This window comes from Pan troglodytes, chromosome 1 (assembly GCF_028858775.2).
Source record: "Pan troglodytes isolate AG18354 chromosome 1, NHGRI_mPanTro3-v2.0_pri, whole genome shotgun sequence".
Classification (NCBI taxonomy): Eukaryota; Metazoa; Chordata; class Mammalia; order Primates; family Hominidae; genus Pan; species Pan troglodytes.
Window position 1 is genome coordinate 161,526,172 of NC_072398.2, and position 16,552 is coordinate 161,542,723.

Consider the following 16,552-nt stretch of genomic DNA (forward strand, 5'->3'; position numbering starts at 1 on the left):
CCAACATTCCCTTACCGGGGTCTACTATTGTATTTGTATATTGTATTTGATAAAAGTCATCCCTTGGGAAGTTGGGTGTCATTCTTGATTCACTCCTTTCCCACATTGCAGCATATATTAGTAACTATGTTCCATTACTTCTAGCTTCTCATAATCTCATACGTTTTGCTCTGTTTTTTCTGTGGTTGACTTAGTTCAAGCAATTATCATTTCTCTCATGGACCATTTGAATAGTCTTGTAACTGTTTTCCTTATTGTGCCCCCCAGTGCATCCCTCATATAGCAAGCAGAATGATCATTTAGAATGCAAAATGCAACATAGTAGTCTTCTGGGTAAAATTCTTTAGTGATTGTTCATTGTCTACCACAGTATGAAATCTGAAATCCTTACATGGAATAACAGATTTTCAAGCTGTGGGTATGACCCCTCCAGTTCGAATACGATTTTTCATCTAGCCAAAGAAGTAATACTGGCTACCATTTACAATGCATGATGTGTAGATTACATTCATTATCTCATCAAAGCTTTATTATAATAACATTCTTTTATATTGGAAATTAATACATAAATAATTTAAACATATATTTTATAATTAATTTATTGTTATATTTACTACAATTTTACATAAGAAAAAATTGAGATTAAGAAAAGTAAAGTTGATGGCTCATAGTCATGAAACCAGTTAGTGGCATAGCTGGGTGGGATTCAAAAACAAGCTAGCCTACTGCTAGAACCCAGGATTCTAACCTACACATTATGGCCACCATGAACTACTTGTTCTCTGAATGTGCTAAGAATTTTAATCCAGGCATTATTTATATCTAGGTTACAAGAGAGAACTGAATCACATTTTTTTTTAGTTTCCACACCTTGTATTCAAAGGAAATTTGTCACCCAATATTTTATCATATTTTAGACAGTAGATCTAAATCCTACAAGTGAGAAGTGAAAGTAGAAGGGCTTCTTTGCATTTTCACAATATTTAATGTTGGAAACTTTGAATATAAACTGAATTTTTCCCTGACAATTAGTTGATGTTTTTCCAACCTTTACAATGACATAAACAGTACTTGATGCATTGCAAAGATTTTTTTCTTAAATAACTAAATGAAGGCAAGAAAGTTTTTAAGATGACAATTACAAAGTCATGAAATTTATTTATTTTTCTCCTGGGGGAGACAGACTCACAGCAAGCTTTTTGTACAGAGAAAAATAAACAATGCATTCTTTGTTGAAACTGAAGGTTGTTCAGTGAATTGAAAATATGCACATAACTAGGGTATGCATATTTATGCTGTTTGGAGGGTGCTCCATGTCATTTTATTAAGGAAATCAGATATAAATGGATACTGCTATGGTTTGGATATGATTTGTTTGTTTCCCCTGAAACTCATGTTGAAATTTCATCCCCAAGCGTGGTTGTATTGGGAGGTGGAGCCTAGTCGGAGTTTTTTAGGTCATGGAGGGATCCCTTATGAGTACATTAACACCCTCCTGCTGGGGTGAGTGAGTTCTTGCTCACCCATGGGAATGGATTAGTTCTTGAGAAAGTAGGTTATTAAAAAGTGTCTCACTTCTTCGGTTTTACTCTCTTGCATCCTGTCTTGCCATGTGATGTCTTCACACCTGTCCGCTTCATCTTTGAGATTCTCCATCATGTGATAATGCAGCACAGAAGCTCTTGCCAGAAGTCAGGCCTATGCCCTTGAACTTCCCAGCCTGCAAAATTGTGAGTGAAATAAACCTCTTTTCTTTATAAATTACCTGTCTCATGTACTCTTTTGTAATAACACAAAACAGGCTAAGGTCAGAGATAATAAGAAATCTTTGTGAGTTTTCTCTTGACCATTCCTATAATTGCAACAGTGGTTCAAATACCTATGCTCAATTCAGAGGTGGACATGTACCTGTATTGGAAATACTGAAATATTTAAATGTTCATCTTCTGTTTGTCCTATTTAACACATACTAAAGTAACTTCCTTATGCTTTGTTCTTGATAAGATATATAAATCCATAATCAGCCTTTGCAGTAAAAATGAGTAGTAATAAAAAATCCCACTAAAGCTTGATCTGAGTTATGTCTTACTTTTCTAGCTCAGCACTGGAGCACCTTCCTTTGTTCAATAATCTCTTACATACCTACTCTGCTGCTAACAGTTCTTTCTCTAGCTTTGGTGATAAAAGTATCTGTAGTTTATGTTCAAAATTTTTAGCCTATTTTAAAGGAGATAAATCATTTTTATTGTGAACATAGACAAAGTGAGTTAGCCTCACTGAACTTCAGTTTGTTTTACAGTAACACGGAATAATAATAGCAATCTCGTAAGTTTGGGTGAGTATCCATGGTCTTCTTGGTGTATAACAGAAAAATTGTGAATATCCACCTGTAAGTTATGATTATTGTCCCCAACAATTCTATATTTTAAAAAGGTTCTTATTTAATAGCTATTTTCTATGTTAAAAACTGAAAACATTTGGAATTTTTTTAAATTATGAAACTTTAAATTTAGTAGCAAGAAGACATCTCTCATTATTTTCTCATCTGTAAAATGGGGATAACAATATCCCATGCACAGGATTGTTGTAGGGATTTATTGAAAAATGACATACGAACCCCTAAGAAGAGCACACAGCACATGGTAAGCACTGAGTAAACATACTATTATTATTAACATTGTGTAACCAAGGCCTACAAGCAAGCATTTGGAGGCAACAGGGACCAATACAGGAAATAATTTGATGTTCTTATTACAGGAGGTTGGCTGGTTTTCTCCAGTGAATATGCCCCAAGGTATTGGGTATGAACATGCACTAAAGATTTGGCTAGCATATATAAAGAAGTATTTCCTTTTTTCCATTCATTCTATTCACTCCAGAAATATATTTTTAAACATTTCCCAAATATGGTGTCGATGGGTGTTAGTCCAGTGAACTTGACTTTTTAAGAAAAATGGAATTTCCCAATTAGAAGAAAACAATTCATCAAGTAGGAGACTTGAAAAGAAAAAAACCTTCAAGGATTATTTATTTATAAACTTAAATGCTATTTCTTAGGTGCCATACACTGTGCCTGAATCATATTAAATAATTTAGTGATCATAATACATGATGGTGCTAATCTCTGTATCTATTTTACATACAGGAAAATTAAGGCCTGCAAAGATTGAGTGAAAATTTCAGTGTCCCACTGCTCATATGCCTGAAGTTGATTCGAATACAAGCAATCTGGATCCAGAGCCCTTGCTGTTAAGCATGACATAGACTTTTTCCAGAAACTTTTGATGTTTTCTCCTACATAGCTCCTTTCTGCATTCTGGTCAATGTTTCACTTTTTAGTCAGTTGCCTTACAAGACTCATGCCATGGACACAATCTCCACTTGAGGACATTAACTTTACTCTTTTATCATCACTTGGCCAGGAAAGTGTACTTAGGAAAAAGCATCTAGGCTTGAGAATAAAAATTTTGATATTGCTCTTTTTGCATTGTCACAATTCATTTTTTGTGTGTGTATTTCACAAAGGAGGATCTGTGGTTAAATAAATTTGGGAAAAGCTAGGCTAAACAAACTGAAATAGAATTTTTAAATCAGATGATCTTGCAAAAATTTTAATGTACTATATATAGGGATTCTTCACAGATGGAAATTTCACAAAATTATTTTAATTATTTTTGAGACAGAGTCTCACCGTGTCACCTAGGCTGGAATGCAGTGGTATAATCATAACTCATTGTAGCCTCAAACTTCTGGACTCAAGCAATTCTCTTACCTTAGCTTCCCGAGTAGTTGAGACTACAGCCATGCACTACCAAGCCCAGAAAATTTTCAAAACATTTTTTTTCTTTTTTTTTTTTTGGAGAGGCAGGGTCTCACTATGTTTCCCAGGCTGGTCGCAAACTCCTGGCCTCAGCTGATCCTCCTGCCTTGGCCTCCCAAAGTGCTGGGCTAACAGGCATGAGCCACTGTGCCCAGCCCCACAAAATTGTTTTTATAACTCTTCTTATTAAAAAAATCTTACACAACTAATGCTTTGACAAAAGAAGATTTTGGAAATGCTTTGTGACTTACTTTATCTCAGGGCCATATTTTCTTATTTTTATAAAGAAGAGGTTATTTCATGATTTCACCTATATAAAATTTTTGTAAGTATGATAAATAAAAACTAAAATAGCTTGTATTGACATTCATTTTAATTCATTACTATGTTTTGACCCATAATGTGATCAAATATCTGATTTTTTTTTTCCCTTAGGAAGCTGAAAGTTCAGTTAGAAAACCAGGCTGAAATCCATATTTAAACTAGCATAGCACATCCTCCTGCAAATTTGTGTCTTATCTCTTAACGGCGGGAAATCTCTATTACTTATCTTTGTACTCCCTGTGGCTAGCAGAGTTTCTTGAACAAAATAGGTCTGGATGAAATGAAACTAACATTGCAAGCTTTTTCAGAGAATTTTCAAGTGGAAATGTTCACTGAGTGTGTCATCAATTTTTTTTCCAGAAACATTGCAATGCTTTTGTAATATAAGCTATACATTTCTTAAAACTAATGAAAGCTTGATTGGTGACCAAACACAGAAAAAAAAATTTATTGGTAAGCAGAAAATGACTTTTGAAGATCTAAACCAAAGTATTTAAAATAAAGTGTTTTGGCCGGGCGTGGTGGCTCACGCCTGTAATCCCAGCACTTTGGGAGGCCGAGGTGGGTGGATCACCTGAGGTCAGGAATTTGAGACCAGCCTGACCAACATGGTGAAACCCCATCTCTACTAAAAATACAAAAATTAACTGGGTGTGGTGGTGCATGCCTGTAACCCAGCTACTCAGGAGGCTGAGGCAGGAGAATTGCTTGAACCTGGGAGGCAGAGGTTGCAGTTAACCGAGATTGTGCCACTACACTGCAGCCTGGGTGACAGAGTGAGACTCCATCTCAATAAATAAATAAATAAATAAATAAATAAATAAATAAAATGTTTTGCCAGCACAAGACAAAGATGACTTCTGTCACCATTCCTAATCAACATAGTATTGAGACTTCTGGCCAGGGAAATCAGGCAAGAGAAAGAAACAAAGGGCATTCAAATAGGAAGAGAGGAAGTCAAATTGTCTTTTTTTGTAGATGACATGATCCTATATTTAGAAAACCCCATCCTCTCATCCCAAATGCTTTTTAAGCTGATAAGCAACTTCAGCAAAGTCTCGGGATACAAAATCATTGTGGATAAGTCAAAAGCATTCTTGTACACCAACAACAGGCAAGCAGAGAGTCAAATCATGAGTCAACTCCCATTCACAATTGCTACAAAGAGAATAATAAAATACCCAGGAATACAGCTAACAAGGGAAGTGAAGGACCTCTTCAAGAAGAACTACAAACCACTGCTCAAAGAAATCAGAGAGGACACAAACAAATGGAAAAATATTTCATGCTAATGGATAGGAAGAATCAATATGAAAATGGCCATACTGCCCAAAGTAATTTATAGATTCAATGCTATAGCCATTAAAACTACCATTGACATTCTTCAAAGAATTAGAAAAAAATTATTTTAAAATTCATATGGAACCAAAAAAGAGCTTATATAGCCAAAACAATCCTATGCAAAAAGAACAAAGCTGGAGGCATCATGCTACCAGACTTCAAGCTATACTACAAGGCTACAATAACCAAAACAGTATGGTACTGGTACAAAGACAGACACATAGGCCAATGGATATAGAAAACTCAGAAATAAGACCACACATCTACAACCATTTGATCTTTGACAAATCTGACAAACACAAGCAATGGGGAAAGGATTCCCTATTTAATAAATGGTGCTGAGAGAACTTGATAGCCATATGCAGAACACTGAAACTGGCCCCCTTCCTTATACTTTATAAAAAAATTAAATCAAGATGAATTAAAGACTTAAATGGAAAATTCAAAACTATAAAACCCCTAGAATAAAATCTAGGCAATACTATTCAGGACATAGGCATGGGCAAAGACTTCATGACTAAATCACCAAAAACAATTGCAACAAAAGCCAAAATTGACAAACGGGATAGAATTTAACTTCTGCACAGCAAAAACAACTATCATCAGAACAAACAGGCAACCTACAGAATGGGAGAAAATTTTTGCAATCTATCCATCTGATGAAGATTTAATACACAAAATCTATAAGAAACTTAAACAAATTTACCAGAAACAAACGATCCCATTAAAAAGTGGGCAAAGGACATGAACAGACACTTGTTAAGAGAAGACATTTATGCAGTTAAAAAATATGAAAAAAAGCTCAACATCACTGATCATTAGAGAAATGCAAATCAAAACAGCAATGAGACACCATCTTGTGTCAGTCAGAATGGCAATTATTAAAAAGTCAAGAAACAACAGATGCTGGTGAGGTTGTGGAGAAATAGGAATGCTTTTACACTGTTGGTGGAAATGCAGATGTAAATTCCAACCATTGTGGAAGATGGTGTGGTGATTCCACAAAGATTTAAAACCAGAACTACCATTTGACCCAGTAATCCCTGGGCATATACTCAAAGGAATATAAATCATTGTATGTTAATTGCAGCGTATGTTCATTGCAGCACTATTCACAGTAGCAAAAACATAGAATCAACCCAAATGCACATCAATGATGACTGGGTAAAGAAAATGTGGTACATGTTTACCATGGAATACTATGCAGCCATAAAAAGGAACAAGATCATGTCCTTTGCAGGGACATGGATGAAGCAGGAAGCCTTTATCCTCAGCAAACTAACACAAGAACAGACAACCAAACACTGCATGTTCTCACTTAGAAGTGACAACTGAACAATGAGAACACATGGACACAGCAGGGGAACAACACACACTGGGAACTGTTGGTGGGTAGGGTTGGGGAAGAGAGAGCATTAGGCAAAATAGATAATGCATGCTGGACTTAATACCTAAGTGATGGGTTGATAGGTGCAGCCACCCACCATGGCACATGTTTACCTATATAACAAACCTTCACATGTACCCCAGAATTTAAAATAAAAATTAAATATAAAATGAAGTGTTTTGGGTTTGTCATTTTCCTGTTTTCCTAAACTTACAAAATAATTTCTATTAAATGTGATTTTTAATAAAAATCAAACAATTCTCTAATTGTATTGTGATAATTTTTTCAACTGAAATCTCTCTTGAAATCCAGGAACTTCAGTCTGTAGTGTTCAATGCTTTGTATTGAATTTTGACAAAAAACATCAAAGATTTGTTTAACAAGCCATGTTGAGTTCCTACTGCCTAATTATCTACTCTTCCTTTCATCAAAGTTCAACATTTCATAGGCCCTAAAGTTAGCAGTCAATATTCTGACACCCCATCTTGTTAACGCAGACCATCATACACATAATGGTCTTTAGTAGAACATAGAAAAACAAGAAGATTGATTTTATTTATATTTATCCCATTGCATAAATAACAGTATTGTTACTAAAAATATGGAGATCCTTTGAGATCTGAGTTCATTATCCCTGAAGCCATATGGATCAATGTCCAATGTTTGAAAACTGAGATATTTGGAATAGCTCCACTTCTATAAGTTATTATGTAAACATGACTGTTCAAGTATTGGGCCATAGGAGAGAGTAGGCATCAAAATTATTATATAGCAGTGGTCCCAGGGTGAATTAACCTAGGCAGACAGTATTGCTTATGAAAAATGTTGCTTATTTATACTCAGGAGGTGCAGATAGGGGGTTAAAATATAGGAAGAAAATACCTTCCTCCAGACTGAAATTTGTAGTCTGCCTCTGTTGCCTGTTAACACTCAGGTCCAGGCAATTCTATTTTAATAACCTTTCTCACCATACTGACTTGTTATGTTATATTTAGATATGACTTATACAAATACAATTTTTCTACAATGGTGGAATATAAAATTCCTTGGAAATATTACCTTTTGTTATATGTAATTTTCTCCTTTGTATCATCTGTAATTTTTTTCCCTGTCTTTGCCCATAGTCATGTACCTACACCACTGCTTAAAGATTTTTTTTCCTCCACAAATATTTTTTCAATATGAAATTCTCTGGCTTTAAAACATTAAGTGATGATGACATATATCCAGAAATTAAATGTCTAGCTGTGACCTATGTGTGACTTTACAAGGTCTATAAATATTTTAAATTCTTGGTATATTCTTCTTTGTTTTAATAGCAATTGTTACATTTCAAAAACAATTATTTGTTCTAGGTTTATATTACGAATGCCTAAGGACAAAAGTAAATGTCTTCCAAATGTGACCCACTCCCTTAATAAAGATGATATTTATTTCATATTACTTTAGTATAATCTTTCCAAAAATACATTACATATACTTTTCCATAAAAAGATATTAGAAGATATCAGAATGGAGTGAAAAGACCAGTAATAAACATGTAGTGGTTTATAATAACGACTTTAATTAGAAACTGTAATTCTAGAATTAGGCCCTATAAAAAGATAGACATGCAGAAAAACTCCTGTCAGAGTGAACTTTACTTTTCTTTAGATATAGAATATATATATGTGTGTGTGTGTATATATATATATGTGTGTGTATATATGTGTGTATATGTGTGTGTATATATATATGTGTGTGTGTGTGTATATATATATATTTTTTTTGAGATGGAGTCTCACTCTTACCAGGGATGGAGTGCAGTGGCACAATCTCAGCTCACTGCAACCTCCGTCTCCCGGGTTCAAGCGATTCTCTTGCCTCAGCCTCCTGAGTAGCTGAGATTACAGGAACCCACCACTACACTAATTTTTTGCATTTTTGGTAGAGATGGGGTTTCACCATGTTGGCCAGGCTGGTCTCAAACTCTTGACCTCGTGATTCACCCACCTCAACCTCCCAAAGTGCTGGGATTACAGGAGTGAGCCACCATGCCCAGCCTAGAATCTATATTTCATTTAGAAAATACTTCAAAAATTATAAAAATAAAACAACAAAAATTGAAACGGTATGCACTGTAAATATATATTTGTAAATTTTATAAAACTTCTGTTGCTTAATCAAGAATTAACAGGAAGCAAGAGCAAATGATGAAGAAATTTTGTGATAGAAATAAATCTATGTGTGATCCAGATATTGAAGATGTGAAACAGGACATTACAGCATTTTGCTGTGTTCACAGAAACGGAGAAAATGTGGAGACAAAAGGCCTACGTAAAAAAAAAAAATGAAAATACTGTATATGAGAAATTAATAACGGAAAATAAAAAACTTTGTATATTTATTTGAGCAACTAATTAGACCTTATAGGAGAGAATAATAGTAAATCAGAAGACAGGTCAATAAAAAGTCTGCAAGTTGATGCACAGACAAAAATAAAATTACATGAGTGAAAAGGGCATGAAAAGATTTAATATAAATATAATTGGAGTCACAGTAGGAAGATGAAAAGGAACTGGGGGAAAGGCAATAGTTGAAAAAATAGTGGTTGAGAATTTGCCAAAACTAATGAACCATGTCAAGTCAATGTGATTCAAGAATTTCTGTGAATTGTAAGAAAAAGTGTGAGGAAAACCATTTCTAGGCACATAATGGTAAAATCTGCTTAAAAACACAAAGGAAATCTACAACTTTTTCTGCAAGAACAAACAGAAAAGATGTCTTATTTTCAAAGGAACATCAATGGGAATGACAGTTGACTCATCAATAGAAATGGTAAAACCAAAAACAAGAAATGGCACCATTAAAGTGCTGAAGAGAAGTAACTGCCAACCTTAGATTCTACACAAAGCAAAATTATTAATTATTAAGTAATGTAAAATTAAGTCACTTTAGACAAAGATTTAAATAATTTATTGTCAGCAGACATGCACTATAAAAACACTAAAGAGTACTCTTTAGACAAAAAGAAAATGCTCTCAGATGGAATCACAGAAATGCAGAAAGGAAAAAAGCATCGGAAATGCTAAATTATGGAAACACAAATTTTGAGTATATTAGTCAGGAGACAGAAACCAAACCAGTTATTAGAACAAAGAAAATGTGATGTGAAGAATTGTACATTTCAAAGATAACTAACTACTAAAAAGGACAGTAAAGACTTAGAGGGGTCCATTAGTAGTATGTGCATACAAAACAAACATAAAACAGCTGATATTTCTAGGTTGAGAGAATACAGAAAATAAAATTAAAAAACTGAGAACTCAAGAGACAGCTTCCCCACCCCGAAGCTGAGATGCAGACTTCTTTAAAGAGAGCATGGGTACCACAGCAAATGCTGCCTAACAGCTGTGAAGCAAGATGCCAGAGGTAATAGGGCAGGAATGATCTTTAGAAATGTCCTGCCAGTGCTGGGACATGTGGGCAGGCTAGAGTTGACATATGGAAAAAACCCTCCAAGCGGGAAGGTGGTTGCCTGAGGGTGTGGCCAGAGCTGCCAGGCAAGCACTGCGGTGGACCTTCTCAGAACCTGCCGTAAGGTGGGGAGAAATGGGTTCAGCCATGGCTGCCAAAACAGAGAAAATGGTGCACTTGGAAATGGCCATTGGGTGAGGAGAGCAAGCCCTGAAGGTTTGGTTGAAACTGGTCTGTGAGCTTTGCAGGGTATGCTAACTAAAAACATGGAATACCCCAGCCAGAAAGAGTGTCTCCTTGCTGTTATTGTCATCTATTGTCATCACAGTGTCCTCTATTGACAAAGTCTAGCATTACTCCAGATGGCAAGGGGAACATTCAGAGGGTGCCATTGAATTTGAGAAAAGCAGGCAAACAGGGTTGGGTTTGGGGCTGAGAAACAATCAGTTCATAATTGGTTTACTAATTATCTGTCTTGAGTAGTTTCATAGTATGTATGACTGCAATGCATGGTAAAAATAGGGTAGAAGTTGGATGTGAAGTAAAAAGTGTTTTGTTCTAAAAACGTTACAAAATGGAAAATTAAGGTACATTCTACCTTAAATTAGTACATTTATTGTACTAATTTAATATTTATTGTTACCTCTAAGGAAACAATTAGGACAGTAAAAGAGAGTGTAACTAACAAGCTTAATAGGGAAACAAATACTGAAACATGCTTGATCCAACAAATAGAAGATAAGACAATAATAGGAAAAAAAAGAAGAGATGGAACAAAGAACAAAAAATAATATGATAAATTAAAATCAAAATAAAAGTATTTTTATTATGCATATAAACTAAACATCCAATTAAAAAGAAAGATTTTAATATTAGAGTGAAAAACATAAAGACAGATAAACATTGAAAGTAAAATGATGAAAAAAGATACACTATAAAATCCATGATTAAGAGAAAGCCAGAGAGCTATATTAATAGAAGACAGCTTAGACTTCAATGTAAGAAGATATTACCAGGGACAAAAGATACTTTTCACAATAATAAAAGTGTTAATTCAATAGAAACATACTATTCATAATCTGTATGCAATTAATTACATGGATCCAAAATATCCATAGCAAAAACTGGCAGAATTATAGGAGAAACAGGAAAACCTATAATTACAGCCAGAGATTTGATCATACCTCTGTCAGTAACTGAGAGGAAAAAAACAGACCAAAAAGTTAGTGAGTGGTAGACACCATAATTTACAAAATGTTCTAATTCACATGTTTAAAACACAGCATCAATGAGTGAAGAAAACACATTGTATTCAAATACGCATGGTACTAGTCCATTCTCACACTACTATAAAGATACTACCTGAGACTGGATAGTTTATAAACAAAAGAGGTTTTAATTGACTCACAGTTCTGCATGGCTGGGGAGGCCTCAGGAAACTTACAAACATGGTGGAAGGCAAAAGGAAGCAAGCACCTTCTTCACAGGTGACAGGAGAGAGAAAGAGCACAGAGAAAATGCCAAGTACTTATCAAACAAATCTCGTGAAAGCTCACTCACTATCAGGAGAACAGCTGAGGAAAACTGCCCCCCAATCCAATCACCCCCAACCAGGTCCCTCCCTCAACACCTGTGGATTACAATTCTAGATGAGATTTGGGTGGGGACACAGAGCCAAACCATATTACACATGGAACATTTGCCAAAAGTGATAGATTACTATGCCATAAAGCAAATCTCACAATAATTCTGAGAATTTGCTGACTACAGAGAACTTAAGCTAGTATGGAATAATAAAAAAGATAGCTAGAAAATCCACAAATGATTTGAAGTTAAGCTACACACTTGTAAGTAACTTATGGGTTATTTAAAAATAAAAATTTGAAAATATTCAGAATAAATTATTTGAATTTGACTTATCAAAACATGAAGAACAGCTAGAGATATATGTTTAGATATAAACCCATAAATTAGAAAATAAGAAAGCTGAAAATCAATGATTATAATCACCTGTCTCAAAAAGCAACAAAAAGAACAGAAAATATCACAAAATGTGTCATAAAGCAAATAATGCAATATAGTAGACTTCAATGAAATAAAAACATACATACAACAAAGGTGGCCCAAAAAGTTGATTGTTTGTAAAAACAAATAAAATGCTGACTTCTTAGCAAAACTGACCAAGACAAAAGAGAGAATGAACAATCTCTTTTTGAATCGAAGACCTAAATAAATGACAGAATATTGAATATCCATAGATTAGTAAATTCAGTATTGTAAAGATGTTATTTCCTCCCAAGAAGAAATAGGTTTATTTATAAAAAATATTTATATTTGTAAAATATTTGCCTATATCAAATGTTTTAAGGCTACAAAAATTTAGATTCAATACAATCCCAATTAAAAGCCCAAGACATTTTTTGAGGTGGGGTGTTAAAAACTGACAAGCCAATTTCAAAATGTTTATGGAAACCTAAAAGCCCAAGAATAGTGAAGACAATATTTTAAAGAACAAAGTTGAGCTAGGATTTATACTATCAGGTATACAAACTTAGTACAGAGTTAGTACATTTAAAACAGTATAGTACTGTGCAAGGAGTGATAAATAGACTGATGAAACAGAAAGCTCAGAAACAAACCCACTTACATATGGTCACTTTACAACAAGTTGACACTGCAATGCAGTGAAGAAAATATGATGGTGTTTTAAATACCTGATGCTAGATTGATTGATATAATTAAAGGAGAAAAAAGAACCTTAACTTCTAATTCACATATATAAAGATATGATTTTTACACCCAACTGTGAAATGTAACACAGTAAATCTTCTAGAAGATACCACTAAAAAAATGTTGTGGCCTTGAGATAAGCAAATATTTTAAAAATACGAAAAAAAATTCATCACAAAGGAAAAGATAGAAAATTGGACTTCATTAACATTTTTAAAAATCTGTTCATCAAAATCTCCATTAGCAGAATGAACACTCCAGCCACATAATAAATAGGAATATTTGAAATACAGATAGGTTATAAAGAACTAAAATCCATGGTATGCACAAAATTTGTATTGTCATAAAAAAGACAGTAGATACTATAGAAATATTAGTGAAAGATTTAAACAAAATGAATATATCCTATTGACTATAAGCATATTGAAAGGTGTTCAACCTCACTAATCGTAAGGAAAATACAAATTATAGCCTCAGTCAGAGGCCATTTCATACTCAAACTGCAAAATTTTAAAAATTGATAATACCAACTGTTGATGAAGGTGTGGAGCAACTGCAACTCTATCATACTTTGCTAGTACAGGTGTAAATTACATCAACTACTTTAGAAAAGTGTTTTGTAGTATCTACTAAAGCCAAAGATATGCATTTCATAGTCCTGCAATTCCAAACAAAGTATAAACCTAACAAAAATGAGAACAAAAGACGTATAAGAATGTTCACAGCAGCATTAGCACATTAGTTCGAAACTAGAAATAAATGTTATCAACATTTAATGGTAGAATAAATATCAACAAAAGAATGAATGAAAATATTTTATATTGATGCAGTGCAGAAATAAAAATGAAAAAATTGCTGCTGTAGGCAACAACATGAAGGAATCACAATAAAATATTGAGAGAAGGAAGTCAGACACAGAAGAGTACATGTAATCTCACTGTATGCATGTAAATTACAAACAGACAAAAATTAATTTATCATGTGTCTTAGTCTGTTTGCTGCTGCTATAACAGAATACCACAGACTAGGTAATTTATAAACAATAGAAGTTTATTCGGCTCAACTGGGAATTCCAAGAGCATGGTGCCAACATCTGGCAATGCATTTTGTGCTATGTCATCCCACGGAGGAAGGCAGCAGGGGAAGTGAACATGAGACAGGAAGAGGATGAAGTTCAAAAATCATTCTTTTTATCAAGAACTTACTCTTATGATAACTAACCCATTCCCACAACAACAGCATTAACCCATTCATGAGGGCAGAGCTTATGACCTAATCACCTCTTAAAGGTCTGACATCTGTTTCACTGTTTCAATGGCACTTAAATTTCAACATTAATTTTGGAAGTGACATTCAAATGATAGCATTCCTTCCATGGCCCCCCAAAACCCATGTCCTTCTCACATAGAAAAGACTCTCATTCTATACCAGTAGCCCCAGTGTCAACTAGTTCCAGCATCAACTCAAAAGTCCAAAATCCAGAGTCTCATCTGAATCAGACATAAATGAGACTGAAGGATCAATTAATCCTGAGGCAAACTACTCTCCAGCTGTGAGACTGTGAAATTAACAATTTAAGTGCTTCCAAATCTAGTCATGAAACAGGTGCAGGACAGACAACTCCATTCCAAAAGGGAGAAATAAGCAAGAAGAAAGGGTAATTGATTCCAACAAAGTCCAAAACTCCACAGGGAACACCACTACCTTAACACTCCAGAATAATTTCCTTTGACCTCATGTCCTACATCCTGGGCACACCGTTACTGCTGTTGGGCCTCCAAGACCTCAGGCAGTCATGTCCCTATGGCTTTTCTGGGCTCAGCCCATGTTTCAGCTCTCTCCATTGGAGTCTAGTGCCTGCAGCTCTCTCAGGTTGGCATTGCACACTTGTTGCTCTACAGTTCTGAGGTCTTAGTGATGGCCCCACTCCCACAGCTCTATTAGGAATTGCTTTAGTGGAAACTCTCTGTGGTGACTCCTACCTCACATTTCCACTCAGCATTGCCCTAGTAGGGTAGGAGGTCTCTGCAGTGGCTCCATCTCTGTAAGAAGACTCTCTGGGCCCCTAGGCTGTCCACAGCATCCTTTGAAATATAGGGTGAAAGTAGCCATGCCTGCACAGGTCTTGCATTCTGCATTACTGCAGAATTAGCACCACATGGACACCACCAACATTTATAGCTTGTAACCTCCAGAGTAGTGGGTTGAAGTATACCTGGGCCTGCTTGAGCCATGGCTGGGGGTGCCTAAGGGGCATGGTGCTGGAATGCAGGAAGAAGAATCCTGAGGCAGCCTTGGGTAGTGAGTCCACAGAGGGTGCCCCAAGCCCATTCTCCCAAAACATTCTGCCCTCCTAGAGCTCTGGACCTGTGATGGGAGAGACGGCCTCCAAGATCTAAATGCCTTTGGAGTCTTTCTCCCATGGTTCTGATGAACAGCGCCTAGCTCCCTTCTATCCATATGATTCTCTTTAGCAAACAATTACTTGGCCATACTCTTAGTATTTTCTCTCAAACATGCCTTTTTACTTTTCACGTGTCCAGAATGCAGATTTTCCAAATCTTTTTATTCTGCTTCTCTTTCAATTATAAGTTTCATCACTAAGTCACTTATTTTCTCTCACATTTCATTGCATGTGTTCACAAGTAGCCACACAGTAGCCAGAGTGCTTTGCTCCTTAGATATTTCTTCCACCAGATATCCTAGTTCATTACTCTTAAGTTCTGCATTTCATGAAGTCCAAAGACATGGACACAATTCTGCCAAGTTCTTTGCAACTGTATGACAAGAATACCTTTACTCCAATTTCCAGTATCTTCTTCCTCATTCCCAACTGAGACCACATTGGAATGGTTTCTCTGTCAATATTTCTACCAACATTCTGGTCATGACCACTTAAGTAACCTCTAAGAAGTTTCAGACTCTTCCTACAGTTCTTCTCTTCTTGTAAGCCCTCACCAGAATTGCCCTTAAAGCTCCACTCACCAGAAATCTAGCCTATTTCTAGCTTGCTCCTCCAAATTCTCCCAGCCTCTATCCACTTTCCAGTTCCAAAGCCACTTCCACATTTTCAGGTTTACCTTTTGTTTTGTTTTCTTAATGGCAATAATCTTATTCTCAGTACCGATTTTCTGTTTTTAGTCCATTTTCAGCTGCTGTAAGAGAATATCAAAGACTAACTGATGTATAAACAATACAGGTTTATTTGGCTCACAGTTATGGAGGCTGAGGGGTTCAAGAGCTTGGCACCTAATTCTGGCAAAGGCCTTCATGCTGCATCATTCCATGGTGGAAAGCAGAAGGGCAAGCAAGTACATGAGTCAGAGAGGATGAAGGCCAGACTTCTTCCTTTTATCATGAAATTACTCTCAAGAAAACTAACCTACCCCTGCAATAACAGCATAAATCCATTCATGAGGACAGAGCCTTTATGACCTAATCATCTCTTAAAGGTCCCATCTCTCAACACTATTACAATGGCAATTAAATTTCAG

General features: G+C 35.4%; 1 long non-coding RNA gene across 3 annotated transcripts in view; it reads right to left on the reverse strand.

Moving 5' to 3' along the window:
• Window positions 1–583: 583 nt before the first annotated feature.
• LOC104001190 (uncharacterized) overlaps window positions 584–16,552 on the reverse strand; it is a 412,866-nt gene continuing 396,897 nt past the window's right edge. For all 3 annotated transcript variants that reach the window (XR_010153527.1, XR_001707242.4, XR_001707240.4), the window contains one exon: window positions 584–1,720. This is a non-coding gene — a long non-coding RNA (uncharacterized LOC104001190). The remainder of the gene's footprint in view (window positions 1,721–16,552) is intronic.